Source organism: Procambarus clarkii, chromosome 61 (assembly GCF_040958095.1).
Source record: "Procambarus clarkii isolate CNS0578487 chromosome 61, FALCON_Pclarkii_2.0, whole genome shotgun sequence".
In the NCBI taxonomy this organism is placed as follows: Eukaryota; Metazoa; Arthropoda; class Malacostraca; order Decapoda; family Cambaridae; genus Procambarus; species Procambarus clarkii.
Window position 1 is genome coordinate 2,072,311 of NC_091210.1, and position 18,706 is coordinate 2,091,016.

Here is an 18,706-nt window from a genome sequence, read left to right on the forward strand (position 1 = left end):
ATCATGAGGCTATATGGGGTTTTTAACACCATGAATCATGAGGCTATATGGGGTTCTCAACACCATGAATCATGAGGCCATATAGGTTTCTCAACACCATGAATCATGGGGGGCTATATGAGTTTCTCCACACCATGACTCATGAGACTATTTGGGGTTCTCAACACCATGAATCATGAGGTCATGTGGGGTCCTCAGCACCATGAATCATGGGGCAATATGGGTTTCTCAACACCATGAATCATGGGCTATATAGGGTTCTCAATACCATGAATCATGAGGATATATGGGGACCTCAACACTATGAATCATGAGGACATATGGGGATCTCAACACCATGAATCATGAGACTATATGGGGTTCTCAACACCATGAGTCATGGGGCTATATGGGGTTCTTAACACCATGAATCATGAGGCTATATGGGGTTCTCAACATCATGAATCATGAGGCTATATGGGGTTCTCAACACCATGAATCATGAGGCCATATGGGGTTCTCAACACCATGAAGTATGAGGCTATATGGGGTTCTCAACACCATGAATCATGAGGCTATATGGGCTTCTCAACACCATGAATCATGAGGCCATATTGGGTTCTCAACACCATGAATCATGGGGCTATATGAGGTTATCAACACCATGAATCATGAGGCTATATGGGGTTCTCAACACCATGAATCATGAGACTATATGAGGTTCTCAACACCATGAATCATTAGCTATATGAGGTTCTCAACACCATGAATCATGAGGCTATATGGGGTTCTCAACACCATGATTCATGAGGCCATATGGGTTTCTCAACACCATGAATCATGGGGCTATATGGGGTTCTCCTCATCATGAATCATGAGGCTATATGGGGTTCTCAACACCATGAACCATGGGGCTATATGGGGTTCTCCTCATCATGAATCATGAGGCCATAAGGGGTTCTCAACACCATGAATCATGAGGCTATATGGGGTTCTCTTCATTATGAATCATGAGGCTATATGGGGTTCTTAACATCATGAATCATGAGGATATATGGAGTTCTCAAAAACCATAAATCATGAGGATATATGGGGTTCTCAACACCATGAATCATGGGGCTATATGGGGTTCTCATCATAATGAATCATGAGGCTATATGAGGTTCTCAACACCATGAATCATGAGGCTATATGGGGTTCTCAACACCATGAATCATGAGGCCATATTGGGTTCTCAACACCATGAATCATGGGGCTATATGGGGTTCTCCTCATCATGAATCATGAGGCTATATGGGGTTCTCAACACCATGAGTCATGGGGCTATATGGGGTTCTCCTCATCATGAATCATGAGGCAATATGGGGTTCTCAACACCATGAATCATGAGGCTATATCGGGTTCTCATCATCATGAATCATGAGGCTATATGGGGTTCTCAACACCATGAATCATGAGGATGTATGGAGTTCTTAACACCATAAATCATGAGGATATATGGGGTTCTCAACACTATGAATCATGGGGTTATATGGGGTTCTCATCATAATGAATCATGAGGCTATATGAGGTTCTCAACACAATGAATCATGAGGCTATATGGGGTTCCCAACACCATGGATCATGAGGCTATATGGGGTTCTCAGCATCATGAATCATGAGGCTATATGAAGTTTTCAACACCATGAATCATGAGGCTATATGGGGTTCTCAACATCATGAATCATGAGGCTATATGGGGTTCTCAACACCATGAATCATGAGGCTATATGGGGTTCTCAACACCATGAATCATGAGGCTATATTGGGTTCTCAACACCCTGAATCATGAGGCTATATGGGGTTCTCAACACCATGAATCATGAGGCTATTTGGGGTTCTCAACACCATGAATCATGAGGCCATATGGGGTTCTCAACACCATGAATCATGGGGCTATATGGGGTTCTCAACACCATGAATCATGAGGCTATATGGGGTTCTCAACACCATGAATCATGAGGCCATATGGGGTTCTCAACACCATGATTCATGGGGCTATATGAAGTTCTCATCACCATGAATCATGAGGCTATATGGGGTTCTCAACACCATGAATCATGAGGCCATATGGGGTTCTCAACACCATGAATCATGGGGCTATATAAGGTTCTCAACACCATGAATCATGAGACTATATGGGGTTCTCAACACCATGAATCATGAGGCCATATGGGTTCTCAACACCATGAATCATGGGGGGCTATATGAGGTTCTCATCACCATGAATCATGAGACTATATGGGGTTCTCAGCACCATGAATCATGGGGCTATATGGGGTTCTCAACACCATGAATCATGGGGCTATATAGGGATCTCAAAACCATGAATCATGAGGATATATGGGGACCTCAACACCATGAATCATGAGGTCATATGGGGATCTCTACACCATGAATCATGAGACTATATGGGGTTCTCAACACCATGAATCATGGGGCTATATGGGGATCTCAACACCATGAATCATTTGGTTATATGGGGTTCTCAACACCATGAATCATGAGGCTATATGGGGTTCTCAACACCATGAATCATGGGGCTATATGGGGTTCTCAACACCATGAATCATGAGGTCATATGGGGTTCTCAACACCATGAATCATAGGGCTATATGGGGTTCTCATCAAAATGAATCATGAGGCTATATAAGGTTCTCAACACCATGAATCATGAGGCTATATGGGGTTTTTAACACCATGAATCATGAGGCTATATGGGGTTCTCAACATCATGAATCATGAGGCTATATGGGGTTCTCAACACAATGAATCATGAGGCCATATGGGGTTCTCAACACCATGAATCATGGGGCTATATGGGGTTCTCAACACCATGAATCATTAGGCTATATGGGGTTCTCAACACCATGAATCATGACGCCATATGGGGTTCTCAACACCATGAATCATGGGCCTATATGAGGTTCTCAACACCATGAATCATGAGGCTATATGGGGTTCTCAACACCATGAATCATGAGACTATATGGGGTTCTCAACACCATGAATCATGATGCTATATGAGGTTCTAAACACCATGAATCATGAGGCTGTATGGGGTTCTCAACACCATGAATCATGAGGCCATATGGGGTTCTCAACACCATGAATCATTGGGCTATATGGGGTTCTCCTCATCATGAATCATGAGGCTATATGGGGTTCTCAACACCATGATTCATGGGGCTATATGGGGTTCTCCTCATTATGAATCATGAGGCCATATGGGGTTCTCAACATCATGAAACATGAGGCTATATGGGGTTCCCATCATCATGAATCATGAGGCTATATGGGGTTCTCAACACCATGAGTCATGGGGCTATATGGGGTTCTCCTCATCATGAATCATGAGGCAATATGGGGTTCTCAACACCATGAATCATGAGGCTATATCGGGTTCTCATCATCATGAATCATGAGGCTATATGGGGTTCTCAACACCATGAATCATGAGGATGTATGGAGTTCTTAACACCATGAATCATGAGGATATATGGGGTTCTCAACACTATGAATCATGGGGCTATATGGGGTTCTCATCATAATGAATCATGAGGCTATATGAGGTTCTCAACACAATGAATCATGAGGCTATATGGGGTTCCCAACACCATGAATCATGAAGCTATATGGGGTTCTCAACATCATGAATCATGAGGCTATATGAAGTTTTCAACACCATGAATCATGAGGCTATATGGGGTTCTCAACATCATGAATCATGAGGCTATATGAGGTTCTTAACACCATGAATCATGAGGCTATATGGGGTTCTCAACTCAATGAATCATGAGGTTATATGGGGTTCTCAACACCATGAATCATGAGGCTAAATTGGGTTCTCAACACCCTGAATCATGAGGCTATATGGGATTCTCAACACCATGAATCATGAGGCTATTTGGGGTTCTCAACACCATGAATCATGAGGCCATATGGGGTTCTCAACACCATGAATCATGGGGCTATATGGGGTTCTCAACGCCATGAATCATGAGGCTATATGGGGTTCTCAACACCATGAATCATGAGGCCATATGGGGTTCTCAACATCATGATTCATGGGGCTATATGAAGTTCTCATCTCCATGAATCATGAGGCTATATGGGGTTCTCAACACCATGAATCATGAGGCCATATTGGGTTCTCAACACCATGAATCATGGGGCTATATGAGGTTCTCAACACCATGAATCATGAGGCTATATGGGGTTCTCAACACCATGAATCATGAGGCCATATGGGGTTCTCAACACTATGAATCATGGGGGGCTATATGAGGTTCTCATCACCATGAATCATGAGACTATATGGGGTTCTCAACACCATGAATCATGAGGTCATATGGGGTTCTCAGCACCATGAATCATGGGGCTATATGGGGTTCTCAACACCATGAATCATGGTGCTATATAGGGATCTCAATACCATGAATCATGAGGACATATGGGGACCTCAACACCATGAATCATGAGGTCATATGGGGATCTCCACACCATGAATCATGAGACTATATGGGGTTCTTAACACCATGAATCATGGGGCTATATGGGGATCTCAACACCATGAATCATTAGGTTATATGGGGTTCTCAACACCATGAATCATGAGGCTATATGGGGTTCTCAACACCATGAATCATGGGGCTATATGGGGTTCTCAACACCATGAATCATGAGGTCATATGGGGTTCTCAACACCATGAATCATGGGGCTATATGGGGTTCTCATCAAAATGAATCATGAGGCTATATAAGGTTCTCAACACCATGAATCATGAGGCTATATGGGGTTTTTAACACCATGAATCATGAGGCTATATGGGGTTCTCAACATCATGAATCATGAGGCTATATGGGGTTCTCTACACCATGAATCATGAGGCCATATGGGGTTCTCAACACCATGAATCATGGGGCTATATGAGGTTCTCAACACCATGAATCATTAGGCTATATGAGGTTCTCAACACCATGAATCATGACGCCATATGGGGTTCTCAACACCATGAATCATGGGGCTATATGAGGTTCTCAACACCATGAATCATGAGGCTATATGGGGTTCTCTACACCATGAATCATGAGGCCATATGGGGTTCTCAACACCATGAATCATGGGGCTATATGAGGTTCTCAACACCATGAATCATTAGGCTATATGAGGTTCTCAACACCATGAATCATGACGCCATATGGGGTTCTCAACACCATGAATCATGGGGCTATATGAGGTTCTCAACACCATGAATCATGAGGCTATATGGGGTTGTCAGCACCATGAATCATGAGACTATATGGGGTTCTCAACACCATGAATCATGGGGCTATATGAGGTTCTCAACACCATGAATCATTAGGCTATATGAGGTTCTCAACACCATGAATCATGACGCCATATGGGGTTCTCAACACCATGAATCATGAGGCTATATGGGGTTGTCAGCACCATGAATCATGAGACTATATGGGGTTCTCAACACCATGAATCATGGGGCTATATGAGGTTCTAAACGCCATGAATCATGAGGCTATATGGGGTTCTCAACACCATGAATCATTGGGCTATATGGGGTTCTCCTCATCATGAATCATGAGGCTATATGGGGTTCTCAACACCATGAATCATGGGGCTATATGGGGTTCTCCTCATCATGAATCATGAGGCCATATGGGGTTCTCAACATCATGAATCATGAGGCTATATGGGGTTCCCATCATCATGAATCATGAGGCTATATGGGGTTCTCAACACCATGAATCATGAGGATGTATGGAGATCTCAACACCATGAATCATGAGGATATATGGGGTTCTCAACACCAAGAATCATGGGGCTATATGGGGTTCTCATCATAATGAATCATGAGGCTATATGAGGTTCTCAACAGAATGAATCATGAGGCTATATGGGGTTCTCAACACCATGAATCATGAGGCTATATGGGGTTCTCAACATCATGAATCATGAGGCTATATGAAGTTCTCAACACCATGAATCATGAGGCTATATGGGGTTCTCAACACCATGAATCATGAGGCTATATGGGGTTCTCAACACCATGAATCATGAGGCTATATGGGGTTCTCAACACTATGAATCATGAGGCTATATGGGGTTCTCAACACCATGAATCATGAGGCCATATGGGGTTCTCAACACCATGAATCATGGGGCTATATGGGGTTCTCAACACCATGAATCATGAGGCTATATGGGGTTCTCAACACCATGAATCATGAGGCCATATGGGGTTCTCAACACAATGATTCATGGGGCTATATGAAGTTCTCATCACCATGAATCATGAGGCTATATGGGGTTCTCAACACCATGAATCATGAGGCCATATGGGGTTCTCAACACCATGAATCATGGGGCTATATGAGGTTCTCAACACCATGAATCATGAGGCTATATGGGGTTCTCAACACCATGAATCATGAGGCCATATGGGTTTCTCAACACCATGAATCATGGGGGGCTATATGAGGTTCACAACACCATGAATCATGAGACTATATGGGGTTCTCAACACCATGAATCATGAGGTCATATGGGGTTCTCAGCACCATGAATCATGGGGCTATATGGGGTTCTCAACACCATGAATCATGGGGCTATATAGGGTTCTCAATACCATGAATCATGAGGATATATGGGGACCTCAACACCATGAATCATGAGGTCATATGGGGATCTCAACACCATGAATCATGAGACTATATGGGCTTCTCAACCCCATACAAAGATAGAACAACATGTAAAATCAATCGTTTCTTCTTTAAAAGGATCCTTTCATTTGTTGCCTTTAAAAACCATTAAAAATGTAAAAGAAAAAATTCCAAACATTAGATTTTTATCTCAACACATATTAGAACACAGTCCGGTAATCAGAACAATTGTAACGTGTCATGTGCAGTTATCGAAATTTTAGACATAACAAGATCCACTGTTTCAGTTATGTCAGCAAACATTCACCACCTACACATTCACAACTGTATCCGTTAATGGGTTATATCTTAGTGTGGAATGATCATTCAATATTTAAAAGCAAATTCAATATGGGGGTGTAAAATGAGCAATTCTGATAGCAAATTTCTGAACAACGCAGTGCATCTTACAGTGGAGGAATCCATGATGGCCTAAAATACTTAGCTGAAGAAACCAAACTAACAGCGGTTACAATTTAGATAAAAGGCTTTGCTCAATACATTGTGACCAAAATACTGACTTCACTGAGAAAAGTTAACAATAACATACCATACACTTAGTGGAGCTGTAACACTGTTCATATGTGCCTCCAATAGCAACTGGTTGACACATTTTACACGACGGGCTCACCATAGCCCGTGCTACTTGGACCTTATTGTTTCAGGTAGCGAATCTTTAGCAACAACAACAACATTTTACAACAAATGCCATCAATACATTTGATATCACAAATATAATCAGTGAGAAAGGTGACTAGGAAACACTGGTAGATTTCGTTGTGCAAGCACCGTGTGAATATTTACCAACACGCTTTAACATTTTGGCTCTTCAATGAAAGAAGAATCAGATTCCCATCTGCTATGATTCACAACAAAGATAAACAATATATATTGATGAATACATGGTATCCTAGAGCTTCATATACTTAACATTCATATCAGTATACCAACTCAGTATACCAGGAGAGACAAGAATTTGGAGTTGCAGTTTAGGCAGGAAATCCTATTGGTAGAGACTAAAACGTGCGATCAACTTTACAAACACAGATGGTAGACATTCAGAAATGTTTAGAACACGTCCTTGCTGATGATGGACGGCATGTCATCATACATTCAGATTCCAAAACTATCATTGAAAACATGCAACAAGAGCACATAATAAATGCAGAGGATTCTGCAAAAATATGAACCTAAGAAAAGAAATGTAGACATTTACATACCACGTGACGAGTATAGCATAGATTAAGAAAATAGTTACAGCTAGAGGAGTGCAGATAAGTGAGGAATGAATAGTGATACGTGGTGTTGCCATAATAGTGAGACACAATGCTAAGACTAAGATGTAACAAACAAGAGTTCAGGATGAAGGGGGAGATACGCAGGGATAAAGAGCAGAGAATCGCTGATAGTGAAGACCAAGAGTTGAGAACGAAGAAGAGAGACATGGGATGAGCACGTTTAGGCAACAACCATGAATGGTAAACACAGAGACATTAGACACTGGGAGTGTACACACAGGAGGTGATGGACCAATGAGGTCAAGAGGGTGAAGACGTAAAAACTGAAACACAGGGAGAGAGGAAGCAGTAGTAAAGATAGAAAGAAGAAACACAGTAATGAGACGTAAACATGAACTACATATAAAGAGAAAATGGTAAAAACACAAGGGAATGGATATAATTTCGAGTGGTGGAATATGTGAGTACCAAATAAATGTCGGACACATCGGGATAGCAGAGCGATATTAGATGAAAAGTGAGAAATATTGTGGAAAAAAGACATAGAGATGAGACACAGGAAGTAATGATGCTGTGGTGAAGAAGAGAATGTCTGTCTGACCCTTTGTTTGTCTGTCTGTCCAATGCTGAAGGTCAGACGCTTGCAACTGTGCTCACCTAAAAGTATCGGGGTATGAACTGGGATACGAGGACAGGATGGTCGGGATGGCCAGGATGGTTGGTCGGGAGGGACAGGATGGTCGGGAAGGCCAGGATGGTCGGGAAGGACAGGATGGTCGGGAAGGACAGGATGGTCGGGAGGGACAGGATGGTCGGGAAGGACAAGATGGTCGGGAAGGAAAGGATGGTCGGGAAGGACAGGATGGTCGGGAAGGACAGGATGGTCGGGAAGGCCAGGATGGTCGGGAAGGACAAGATGGCCGGGAAGGCCAGGATGGTCGGCAAGGACAGGATGGTCGGGAAGGACAGGATGGTCGGGAAGGACAGGATGGTCGGGAAGGACAGGATGGTCGGCAAGGACAGGATGGTCGGGAAGGACAGGATGGTCGGGAAGGACAGGATGGTCGGCAAGGACAGGATGGTCGGGAAGGACAGGATGGTCGGGAAGGACAGGATGGCCGGGAAGGCCAGGATGGTCGGCAAGGACAAGATGGCCGGGAAGGACAGGATGGTCGGCAAGGACAGGATGGTCGGGAAGGACAGGATGGTCGGGAAGGACAGGATGGCCGGGAAGGCCAGGATGGTCGGCAAGGACAGGATGGTCGGGAAGGACAGGATGGTCGGGAAGGACAGGATGGCCGGGAAGGCCAGGATGGTCGGCAAGGACAGGATGGTCGGGAAGGACAGGATGGTCGGGAAGGACAGGATGGCCGGGAAGGCCAGGATAGTCGGCAAGGACAGGATGGTCGGGAAGGACAGGATGGTCGGGAAGGACAGGATGGTCGGGAAGGACAGGATGGTCGGGAAGGACAGGATGGTCGGGAAGGACAGGATGGTCGGGAAGGACAGGATGGTCGGGAAGGCCAGGATAGTCGGCAAGGACAGGATGGTCGGGAAGGACAGGATGGTCGGGAAGGACAGGATGGTCGGGAAGGACAGGATGGTCGGGAAGGACAGGATAGTCGGCAAGGACAGGATGGTCGGGAAGGACAGGATGGTCGGGAAGGACAGGATGGTCGGGAAGGCCAGGATAGTCGGCAAGGACAGGATGGTCGGGAAGGACAGGATGGTCGGGAAGGACAGGATGGTCGGGAAGGCCAGGATAGTCGGCAAGGACAGGATGGTCGGGAAGGACAGGATGGTCGGGAAGGACAGGATGGTCGGGAAGGACAGGATGGTCGGGAAGGACAGGATGGTCGGGAAGGCCAGGATAGTCGGCAAGGACAGGATGGTCGGGAAGGACAGGATGGTCGGGAAGGACAGGATGGCCGGGAAGGCCAGGATGGTCGGCAAGGACAGGATGGTCGGGAAGGCCAGGATGGTCGGGAAGGACAGGATGGTCGGGAAGGACAGGATGGTCGGGAAGGACAGGATGGTCGGGAAGGACAGGATGGTCGGGAAGGACAGGATGGTCGGGAAGGACAGGATGGCCGGGAAGGCCAAGATGGTCGGGAAGGACAGGATGGTCGGGAAGGACAGGATGGTCGGGAAGGACAGGATGGTCGGGAAGGACAGGATGGTCGGGAAGGACAGGATGGTCGGGAAGGACAGGATGGTCGGGAAGGACAGGATGGCCGGGAAGGCCAGGATGGTCGGCAAGGACAGGATGGTCGGGAAGGACAGGATGGTCGGGAAGGACAGGATGGTCGGGAAGGACAGGATGGTCGGGAAGGACAGGATGGTCGGGAAGGACAGGATGGCCGGGAAGGCCAGGATAGTCGGCAAGGACAGGATGGTCGGGAAGGACAGGATGGTCGGGAAGGACAGGATGGCCGGGAAGGCCAGGATGGTCGGCAAGGACAGGATGGTCGGGAAGGACAGGATGGTCGGGAAGGACAGGATGGCCGGGAAGGCCAGGATGGTCGGCAAGGACAGGATGGTCGGGAAGGACAGGATGGTCGGGAAGGACAGGATGGTCGGGAAGGACAGGATGGTCGGGAAGGACAGGATGGTCGGGAAGGACAGGATGGTCGGGAAGGACAGGATGGTCGGGAAGGACAGGATGGTCGGGAAGGACAGGATGGCCGGGAAGGCCAAGATGGTCGGCAAGGACAGGATGGTCGGGAAGGACTGGATGGTCGGGACGGCCAAACAAATACTTTAAGAAATATTAACATTTATATACAACAACTCAACATGTTAAGGGAGTCGTGTGGGAACAAAGTGCAAAATATTAGCGTGTGATTAACATACAGTTTTTATTCTGAACATTATAACACTTCTTACACCCATACAGTTGTTTCAGCGCTTCTTAATATATATTCACGGATGCATAGCAAGAGGACGGATAGGTGGCTTGATGAATAGAAAGATGGATATATGAAACACTAGATGGAGTATATATGTGTGTAATTGAGAGAGAGAGAGAGGGAGGGAATTATCAGGGGAAAAGGCCAAGCCATTACAACTAAATAGCAATTGGAAGGGATCAGGATAAGGATTTGGGATGGGACGGGGGGTGGGGGAAAAGGAATAGCGCTCAACCATTTGGACAGTCGGGGATTGAACGCGGACCTGCATGAAACAAGACCGTTGCTCCTCCGTCCAGTCCAAGTGACTAGATGGAGAGATGGACTGATCAATGGATACACAGACAGATTGATAGATAGATGAATAGATTGATGGATAGATGAGTAGATAGACAGATGGATAGATCGACGCATAAACCGATGGATATGTGGAAGACAAACACATTCATACATACATATTTGGACCTATCCTGTTTCTGACATACGTAAATGATCTCCCAGAGGGTATAGACTTATTCCTCTCGATGTTTGCTGACGAAGCCAAAATTATGAGAAGGATTAAGACAGAGGAGGATAGCTTGAGGCTTCAAGAAGTCCTGGACAAACTGCAGGAATGGTCGAACAAATGGCTGTTAGAGTTTAACCCAAGCAAATGTAATGTAATGAAGATAGGGGTAGGAAGCAGGAGACCAGATACAAGGTATCACTTGGGAGATGAAATACTTCAAGAGTCAGAGAGAGAGAAAGACCTGGGGGTTGATCACACGCCAGACCTGTCCCCTGAAGCTCATATCAAGAGGATAACAGCAGCAGCATATGCCAGGTTGGCTCACATAAGAACGGCCTTTAGAAACTTGTGTAAGGAATCTTTCAGAACATTATATACCACATAAGTCCGACCAATCCTGGAGTATGCGGCTCCAGCATGGAGTCCATATCTAGTCAAGCCTAAGACTAAACTGGAAAAGGTTCAAAGGTTTGCCACCAGACTAGTACCCGAGCTGAGAGGTATGAGCTACGAAGAGAGACTACGGGAATTAAACCTCACTTCGTTCGAAGACAGAAGAGTTAGGGGGGGACATGATCACCACATTCAAGATTCTCAAGGGAATCGACAGGGTTTATAAAGACAGGTCATTTAACACAAGGGGCACACGCACAAGGGGACACAGGTGGAAACTGAGCGCCCAAATGAGCCACAGAGATATTAGAAAGAACTTTTTTAGTGTCAGAGTGGTTGACAAATGGAATGCATTAGGGGGTGATGTGGTGGAGGCTGACTCCATACACAGTTTCAAGTGTAGATATGATAGAGCCCAATAGGCTCAGGAACCTGTACACCTGTTGATTGACGGTTGAGAGGCGGGACCAAAGAGGCAGAGCTCAACCCCCGCAAGCACAACTAGGTGAGTACATACATACATACAAACTTACATACATACATACATACAAACTTACATACATACATACATACAAACTTACATACATACATACATACAAACTTACATACATACATACATACAAACTTACATACATACATACATACAAACATACATACATACATACATACATACATACATACATACATACATACATACATACATACATACATACATACATACATACATACATACATACATACATGGGGCGCTGGTGGCTCATTGGACAGCACACTGTATACGCAGTCGTGTGGACCGGGGTTCGATTCCCGGCGCCGGTGGAGACAATTGGGCACAGTTTGTTTCACCCTGATGCCCCTGTTACCTAGCAGTAAATAGTTGCCTGAGAGTAATACAGCTGTTACTGGCTGCTTCCTGGGAGTGTGGGTATATGTGTAGGAAAAAGTAATTAAAATTACTCGTTGATTGACAGTTTAGAGGCGAGCTAAAAGAGCAGAGCACAACCCCCTGCAAGCACAACTAGGTGAATTCATATAAACACACACATATATACATACAAATAGGGACCATAACTAACATGGGGAAAATCTCCCCAGACAGAGCCTCCCCAACTTATCAGAACTGCAAACAGGATGGGAACTTCCGGTCAGGAACCCCCAAGTTGATCACAGTGTGATAAATAAAACATGCAACAACAATAATAACACTAGCAGAGTAGTCACCCTCTCGTGCTGCAACTTCTCCTGACACTGCACTCAAATACAATGTCAGGCCACTCACTCAAATATCACCTGGAATAATACCTAATTTACGAGAAAGGGATTAACGTCACTAAGATGAGAAATCAGACTCAGTAACCAGGTGTTGTCACGTGTTCACACTTATGAAGTGAACACCTGTAGTCGCATGTTCACACCTGTAGTCGCATGTTCACACCCTTGAAGTGAGCACCTATTGTCACGTGTTCACACCCATGAAGTGAGCACCTGTTGTCACGTGTTCACATCCATGAAGTGAGCACCTGTTGTCACGTGTTCACACCCTTGAAGTGAGCACCTGTTGTCACGTGTTCACAAACATGAAGAGAGCACCTGTTGTCACGTGTTCACACCCTTGAAGTGAGCACCTGTTGTCACGTGTTCACAAACATGAAGAGAGCACCTGTTGTCACGTATTCACACCCATGAAGTGAGCACCTGTTGTCACGTGTTCACACCCTTGAAGTGAGCACCTGTTGTCACGTGTTCACAAACATGAAGAGAGCACCTGTTGTCACGTATTAACACACCCATGAAGTGAGCACCTGTTGTCACGTATTCACACCCATGAAGTGAGCACCTGTTGTACCGTGTTCACACCCTTGAAGTGAGCACCTGTAGTCACGTATTCACACCCATGAAGTGAGCACCTGTTGTCACGTGTTCACACCCATGAAGTGAGCACCTGTTGTCACGTATTCACACCCATGAAGTGAGCACCTGTTGTCACGTATTCACACCCATGAAGTGAGCACCTGTTGTCACGTGTTCACACCCATGAAGTGAGCACCTGTTGTCACGTGTTCACACCCTTGAAGTGAGCACCTGTAGTCACGTATTCACACCCATGAAGTGAGCACCTGTTGTCACGTGTTCACAAACATGAAGAGAGCACCTGTTGTCACGTATTCACACCCTTGAAGTGAGCACCTGTTGTCACGTATTCACACCCTTGAAGTGAGCACCTGTTGTCACGTGTTCACACTCATGAAGAGAGCACCTGTTGTCACGTGTTCACATCCATGAAGTGAACACCTGTTGTCACGTGTTCACACCCTTGAAGTGAGCACCTGTTGTCACGTGTTCACAAACATGAAGAGAGCACATGTTGTCACGTGTTCACACCCTTGAAGTGAGCACCTGTTGTCACGTGTTCACAAACATGAAGAGAGCACCTGTTGTCACGTATTCACACCCATGAAGTGAGCACCTGTTGTCACGTGTTCACACCCTTGAAGTGAGCACCTGTTGTCACGTGTTCACAAACATGAAGAGAGCACCTGTTGTCACGTATTCACACCCATGAAGTGAGCACCTGTTGTCACGTGTTCACACCCATGAAGTGAGCACCTGTAGTCACGTATTCACACCCATGAAGTGAGCACCTGTAGTCACGTGTTCACACTCATGAAGAGAGCACCTGTTGTCACGTGTTCACACTCATGAAAAGAGCACCTGTAGTCACGTATTCACACCCATGAAGTAAGTGTGCCTCAAAGATGACGATATGCAGCATCCGGGAGAGCCTTGTCGGGCTCTCTCGTGCACACGGGCACATATTGTCTTCTCCTACCACCCCATATATATTTATATATATAGGGAAATATATTGTACAAGATTACATGATTAGAAAATGTGGCATTAACACATACACAACACAACCAATACTGTGCAAGTAAAATGAAAAACACGCCGATGGAAACACTGCTAAATGTTACGGAAAGATTCGATCATTGTTGCATTCGGTCACTTCTTTGAATTCCTCCGAAGTTGGATTCTTGCCCAAGATACAACAGGCATTTCCCCTCTGAATCGCGACACTGAGGTGCTAGAAAAAGAAACTTTTCACTCTCTGGTCCTTTGTAGCGCTGATAAATTTGTCCTCCAATTCCTTCAGGAACTAACAATGCACATTTCCCTCACGAACCGAGGGTCTCCAAACCGATCAGAATAAAGCTGTAGCAGTGTGCCAGACCTCTGTATTTGATGGTTTTCTGTGATTCCCTGAAAGAAGTAGCGCCGCCCCCTTTCGCCTGTACTGTGGTAGAGGTAGGTACTGGCCATTGTGGAAGCGCATGTGTAGTCCCACACCACTTGCTTACCATCCTTCTAAGGAAGGATGGTAAGCTTTCTGGGTGCTTCAGAGGTTCGTTGGATCTGAATAAGTGTGGTTCTCTTTGTGCTAGGCAGCGGGCCGTGGCGAGGCTCCTCTTGATGTTTTTTGTTGACTTCTTCATGTCTTGCAGTCTTACCCTGGGATTTACGACATACCAGACTATGACGACCATATTGCTCTGCCATCGCCATTCCACAGATGCATCTACGTTCGGTGAGAATAGGGGCGGCATGGCAAATGGCAACTCCAATGCTGAGGGCGTCTTGATTGAGGCGAGTTCCCAGGGCTGGATTGGGCACAGCAAATAAAAAAAACTGTGGCATGGAGTGCTGTTACTGCTAGGAGGCAGGCTTTGTTCTCAGCATCTGCATTTTCAAGCATTGTTGTGGAGGTCTTTTTCATTATGGGGCTATCCCAGTGGGGCCTACTTGTGGATTTTTAGGGCCTGTGGTCGGGGTAGAGGGTGTGCAATGGTTTTCCATTGACTGGCTGCTTCGATGAACTTTTGATCATGAGTTCCCGCTGTGTTTCTCATACGTTCCAGTAGGATCTGCCCTACTAATTCGTTGGCTGCTGTACATTCTGGAAGTGCTTCCTCAGTTGCCTTTCATATGCCTATTCCCCCGAATCTCACTGGTAGTGTTGCTTGGTCCCAATGACTGTCTTCTAAATCTTAGTTGAGTGCCTTCTTGAATATTGACTTGAGGAGCTCATCATTTTTAACTTCGCACTTGGAGGGGTTAAGAACGAAATCCAGGGTCTTCCCGTGTGACTTCACCAGCTGCAGATCTTCCAGCAGGGAGTCTTGTGTGCCTACCAGAGTGCCATCATCCAGGAACCAGACGTTGAGCTCATTTTAGTCTGCTTTTGATATCTCGAACCGCTATGCAAAAGAAGAAAGGTGCAATTGGTCTTCCTGTTGAATTCCGTTTGCTGAGGTGACTTCGTGTTCGCCAAACAGGAAGGTTGAGTCTATGCTGTAACCTGCTGACACAAAGGGCAGAATGCTTGGGCAATGTTCCTGGATTGCGGTCAGGACTACATCCCTTTTGACCGAGTTGAAAGTGTTTTTGAAATCTAATTTTACTACTGCCTGGTCTTCAGTAAGAGAACTAATGTAGGCTCGTGCAACATGAGCTGCTGCTTCACAGCCATGGGGGACTCCAAACCACAGCTGGTTGGGTTGCAGCATGGTGGCTGCTTCCATTCGGATACTTCTGACAGCAGCCCTTGCAACTAGGCGGTGAAGGGTATTACCAACGGCAATGGGTCTGATCCCCCCCATCCTTCCTTTTCAGGGCACATAGAGATGTACCAAAGAAGAATGGTTTGATTTCATCAGGGATTAACCCGGCGAGGCAGTTGTTGACAAACATTGTGATTTCTGTCAAGAGCGCTTCTGCAGCTGGGCCAAGAACAGGGTTCACCATTTCCTTCACATGTTGAGGTCTTACCCCTGTGTACCCTCCTGAGGAGCCCGGAGCAAATGAAACGATTTCGTTATAAACCTCGGACGAAATCGTTTCATTTGCTCCGGGCTCAAAACTCAGCACTCAGGAGCATCAGGCTCCTGAGTGTTGCTTCCCTCCTAGCTGGATGGAACCTGGTAGTTCCATATACCATGCGCCATGTCTAGGCAGATGCCTTGGGTGGGTGGGCACGTGAAGATGGTGGGTGGGGATGGGGATGCATGGGAGGCTGTGTGCTGGCATGGGCAGGGAGGGAAAGGCGTGATCGCCTGATCGTAGGAGGTAGGGGGAGGGGGAGTGGAAGACACCACACCCACTACAGGGGAGCGGAAAAACACTTCACATTGGGGGGTGGAGGGAGGGTTTGGGGGGTGGCACTCGAGTCTTGGATAATTTCCTTTTATATCACCACACACTGGTGACTGTATTCTGGCTCACTGGGTGTGGTGCACTCAACACGATACTCGCAGTGTTCACCACCGGGCTGGAATCAATTCATCTTTTTCAAACAATCATTGGCACACTGGTGACCCTCTCCCTCTCTTGACCACACCACATGTATCCGTCCACCCTTTCCTGGTGGTGGAGCCGCAGGGCGTGTGACGTAGGTGGGCGTCGGGTGACTGTGGGCGTGGGGTGGCAGTGGGATGACGGTAGCCGTGGGGTGACGGTGGACGTCGGGTCAGCCGCCGGGAGTGGGTTGATAGATAGACTGGCAAGATCTTCGAGAGGCTTGGAAAGGGAGGGGGGGGGGGTGCCCGTCACAGGCAGCGGTCACTCACAATTAACACGAAGTTTCACTGGTGCATTATGTTTAGCACTACAAACTCACCGTACATCTGAAAAGACACATATATTCACCTCCAAGCCTGCTGTAATACAAGCAGGTTTGTGAGCCTCCCCTTCTCTCCCTCCAGTTGAGGCCTCCTCCCCGCCTGGAGGTTATTGTTTATGGTGGCACTGGGATTATCCTCGCCCTGGCCTTTGTACTTCCCCCCTCCCTCGCACGCCTCCCGCCAAAAGAACACACCTTTTTCAGTTGATTCTATTGCACTGCTGGAAAGGTAGGCCTCCTCGACCCACTTAGAGTCTTCAGCAGGTATTTACACAGACGTGAGTCGATTCTTGGCTTCCTCAGGCACTGTTATCCTTATTGAAGAGGTAAATTTGAAGCACCCAGCCCGTGTGACCAAGATCAATGAAGTTGATGGCTTGCAGGCTTGTAGGTCTGAACATTCCTATATGCGTAACCAGGTTTGAATTCCCCGATAATCTTTGGCTGGTGGAGTTCTGTTGTCACGTGACATGTGGTATGACATGAAAAACTTTCCCTGGTTTTTATGAATCTTAATATCTATTTGGTATTCACTAATCGTACGATCAAGTCCAATTTAATTAAAAAAAACTCCCCTGGTGCAGCAGGTTGTGTGAATTCGATTCCCTGCAATGATTTTGAGTCTGTGTACCTTGAACCAACAGGAAATTCCTTACAATTGCGTTTGTCCCAACACGCAAATAGTATTATAACTGCGCAAAATTCTAGTGCATTTTATCTACACACAAGTTTGTGTGATCACACTGTTAATTAGGAAGGAGCGAAAAGCATTACCAATTGCAGTGGTTTCGTGGAACGGAATTTGATTAAGTCTGCCCTAATCAGTGTCCAAATCTTCTCAAAGTTAGTACTGGTAAGTATAAACCTGACCCGGATTCCTGGTTCAACCTTGACGACGAGCGGACGTCTCACCTCCTCTGCCTGGGAACCGCCTGAGCACGTTCTGTTTTTGTGTTTTGGCTTTGCTACTGCCGTTTGGCATCCCTATTCAATCGTCCGGTTATATGACGCCAGGCGCACATATTGCCTTGAGTCACGGGATTGTTGATAGATTTTTTTTTTACGTATTCTGGCTGGTTCTCTCGGTCGGGTGACGGTGTTCGGGGGCCGCCTTGGCCGAGAGGTGCCGAGGGTTGGCGTTTAGGCTTGGCGTTTCACCTTTCCTGGCTACGCCATTAACCCTTAACGGATACGCCGGGGCGCATCCGATCCCACGACCGTCGTCGCCCCTAAATCAACAACA